Raw genomic sequence first — 4,362 nt, 5'->3', positions numbered from 1 at the left:
TAATGGGATCCACTCATCATAAATCCTTCCCCTTTCCCTGTCCCTAAAAACATGGCTTTCTATGTGTGTCTAGTTTTTGTATTTACCATAAAAACATAATGTTTGCATCCATATGCTTGAAGCAAAATACATTAAAGTCCACGCATTTCATGCAAATGGCTCAAGACTGACATGGACCCAAGTGTCGTAACGTAATATAAAATCAGGGATAGGTAAAGTATCCGTACAAGGGACCAGTGTGCGTGGCGTGGTTTGCGAAGGTCCGTAGAACATCATTAACTTGTCCACAACAGACCCAGTAAGTGTCCACCATGGGCAATGTTGGTGCCGACCCCTGTATAAAAACCAAACCCCATGGTAGGCAAAAAAACCATAAATACCCCCCATACACACACAAATAATGTGGACAACCTTTAATAAAGCGGCCACAGCTTTAATAAACTAACAATTCACCAGCACCAATATAACTGGAACATATAGTTAACAACATGTCAGGCAACAATACATGCCATGGGGACGTATATGAACCCCGCTTCACCAGAGCCCAGCATAGGTGGCCAGGCCTATCCAGACTCCCCAACCTTCTTTTACAGAGCTGCTTGGACCTGGCTGGTGAGGCAAACAATCGCTGTCATGTCATGAGGAAAAAGAAAAAAGCCCAGAAACAAACACACCTAAAATGAATAATAACACAACCAACAAAAAGGTGGGTCGGAAGGGAGAGATGTTCCTTGCAGCCCCCCGACTGCAGGGCATGACTGTCCTGTAAAGAATAGGTTAACTGACCTGACTATTGTATTAAAACTAGACAATCTAACTGCTTTGTTAATATGTAACTATTCAAGAAATAACCAAAATGACGCCAATACCATCAATTAATTCTACCACCGATTTAAAGGGATTGCCATTAGAGCATCCCATGTGACCAACTATTCCTCTAGGAGACACTGTGTACCATGAAATGGCTCAGATAGGACCATGGGCTGTGGAAAAGTGAAGGGTCTCACAGAATACATGGGAGTAAAATTCCGCAAAAACTTGTCCCCTCTTGTCCAACCTTTGGGTGTAAATGACCATAGAAAGTATTTTTGAGCAACGTACACTTACTGAAGCTCCCAGTGTTGTGAAATGCTTGTACAGGTGCATACTTGGGAAGTGGTAATTTGGTGTCATGCCTTGAGGCTTAGCTCTTCATAACTTTAAAAGGAATGAGAATCAACTCAGGAAAAAGGACTGTTCACTCCCGTGCCTACATGATGATTACAGATGTGGACCAGGTCCTGCCCTGCAACTCACTCAGAAGTATTAGGTAACCCAGTAGACACATGCCTAAATAAAACAGTTTATATGATCCTTGAGCCCAGTGATACATTTAGAAAAATGTGGTGGGCTTTGGGCTAGCGGACCAAGAAATTACAGTAACCTCTTCTGTGGCGCCATCCTCACTATGAGGTGCCAGGGTATAATGTCTTACCCCGGTGTTCAAGGTCTTAAAGGACACAACATCTTTTAATGCACTCCATGGAGACTATGTAACTAGGATCTGTGTAACTGAGATCTGCAGTATTACTGGCCCAGTCAGCAGCAACACACCGGGCGCCCTTTTCTCCCTAGGCCTAGGCCAGAATATGTCACTGGATGTAAAATCTGTTTTAATAGCATGTCTGCTGATTATAAGACAGTGAGCTACCCGTGAACACAGTTAACATGCAAGAGATATATTCTATATTTGAGCATTATATTTTTTAAACATGGCTATTCATTTTACATCATGGCGTTGTCAAATTGTCAGTCCTCCAGGATGTTTCATCAGCCGCATGTCCAAAAAAATACTATAGTTCTCTTCACCATTACATCACATTAAAAAGTTGTTTTATATTGTATTTTATGTGCTCATACAGCCCAGTCCCATAAGCACACAATATAAAGTTACATTTTCTTTCCTTCGCTGTCAAGAAACAACGTCCAGGTGCTGAGGCGCAATGGACATCAGTGCCTACCCTGACGACAAAAGTGCTTGGATCTCCTATCACACACAGAAAAAGCCATCAATCACTGTGGCAACAATGGCTGCAAAACCAGTCTGAGGATGAGCATTCCCAGGCCTCACTGTTACTGCCTGACTGAGCACTTGGCGCCACCTTCTGGACCAACCACCCAACGTCACCCTAAAATTCTACACCAGCCCTTAACTGATCAGAAGATTTAGAAGATTAATGTGAATCAGGGCACTAAGAGTCTAAACATAATAAACATTCAAAAAGAAGCTGTATGTTCTTTTTTCAAATGAATACATTTATGGGGAAAAACTATTCCTCCAAATTCTGGAAGCGGTAGTTTGGATAAGATACAAAGCTATTGAGTTGGATTTTAGGCCTCCTGCAATGGAAAAATACCAAGATAAAACAGTGCTATATGTTATCTCAGTTCAATCAGCCGATATATCTCTTCGTTTTATCTGACATTTTCCCCATTGCAGTCTGAAACAGGTTTACCGTTCAATTATTTCAAATAGATTTATTTCCGGGACCAATTGACTATAGTTTAATTTTCTGGTTCATTTTTAAAACTCCCTCCCCCTCCCTCAGGCACTTATGATAAAATATTTAAATACATAAAGGGATTTAACAAGGTGTTTTTTGGGAAGACTATTTCTAAAGAAGATATGTCATGATCCTCTGCTGAGATGGTGGTAAATAAGTGGAACAGCCTTCCAGCAGAAGTTTTAGAATTTAGTAAAATCAGAGAACATGCATGGGACAGGTATAGGCTATCTTGGACATACCAGAAGGCCAAAATCCAAAAAGAGATTTTAGTTAAAATGGCAGACTAATCAGACCGAGTGACTATGTATTAATTTACTGTTTTATTGGATTGCATAACCCATAATTATTAACTGGGATACCAAATCAATTACAATTATTTAATGCATTTCCTCTGAATTAATGAATGCAAAATTTCCATTTCCCTGCAATGCAGACAAAGAGCAAGGACAAGGAGCAAAGCATTTTGGAGCACGGTGTAGGGTGCGGCAGAAGGAGTACTCGTCAGCTCTGCTTATGTTTTTCCCCTTCCTGCTTAAACTCCCTCCATTTGTACCCAAATATCAACCTATGGTAGTCCACCTTTCCATACATTCCAGTATGTTCCACCCAATTACACCCATTTTATAACCGCACCCAAATAGAAACTTCTGCCTTATCTGCAGTCAAATTCTATGTCTATATATGTAAACCACCTTTCAACAGTTTTTGGCCGTCAAATGCATCAGAAATACGGCGTAGACCTTGCTAAAGTTGTAAATGACTATTGTAGCTGGAAATGGCTGATTTTTAGCGAAATTTCTTCAAAGAGGCCCTTTATCTGCAGCCATCACTCCTGTGTTCCAACGGCGTGTTGTGTTCCCTAATCCAAGTTCTTTAGAAAATCCTTTTGCAACTATGGTTCACAGCTAGAAATGTCCTTGTTTGGATGCTTGGGCTACGTGACCCTAAACTTTTGAACGGCAGTGTGTGTGTGTGTGTGTGTGTGTGTGTGTGTGTGTGTGTGTGTGTGTGTGTGTGTATATATATATATATATATATATATATAAAATTGTATGGTTATTCCTGTAAATGCAACCGCTGGTACTGCCAGCTACTTGCTATTGCCAAAAGCAGTTATCTAAAACAGCAAATATGTAGCCTTTTCCAAATCGTAGGATTTATGCATTTATTTAAATAGACCCAGGCAGTTTTGTTTAGAGATTAAAAGAAGGCTTGAATTAGAAACCCAACTTGGGTGTATAGATCTGCATCATTATTCATCCCCATTACCTCTGGCCTGATGTTGATATGTGGATTGGTTCAGACAGCTTGTGTAAGCATGAATGAGGAGAAGGAAGAGACCTTCAGGACTGGATAGATAATGCTAGTTGTGCCACACTCAAATTCAAATCTCGGGTTTCATAAGGTAAACCTTTAAACCAAATAGCTTCAAAACAATAATATTTGTTGACAAGCATAAGAAGGTGCTGGTTGAAAAACAAAATGTCACTCAACAAGCAATCCCCAAAACACCACATTTACATTAAAAACCCACCATGGACAGATCTTAATGAACTATGAAATTGGGCATTGTAACCAGTGCCACATTTGCTACTTTACAAAATAATTTTTCTGCTCTTGTCTTTTAAATTGACCTATAAGATAAATACAGTGTAATACATAGTAGTATAATATAGTATTCTTCCTGCCATATTATTTAACTAAACTTCTACAATGCAGAATTCTCTTAATTTAAATATTAAAACATCTCCTACCACATAAGGTCTGTGTCCCCACACTAAATAAGTCTAAATAAGTTTAATTTCCCTACAAAGAA

Source organism: Spea bombifrons, chromosome 5 (genome assembly GCF_027358695.1).
Source record: "Spea bombifrons isolate aSpeBom1 chromosome 5, aSpeBom1.2.pri, whole genome shotgun sequence".
Taxonomy (NCBI): domain Eukaryota; kingdom Metazoa; phylum Chordata; class Amphibia; order Anura; family Pelobatidae; genus Spea; species Spea bombifrons.
The sequence above is the reverse complement of the archived record's forward strand: the minus strand, read 5'-3'. Positions refer to the sequence as shown.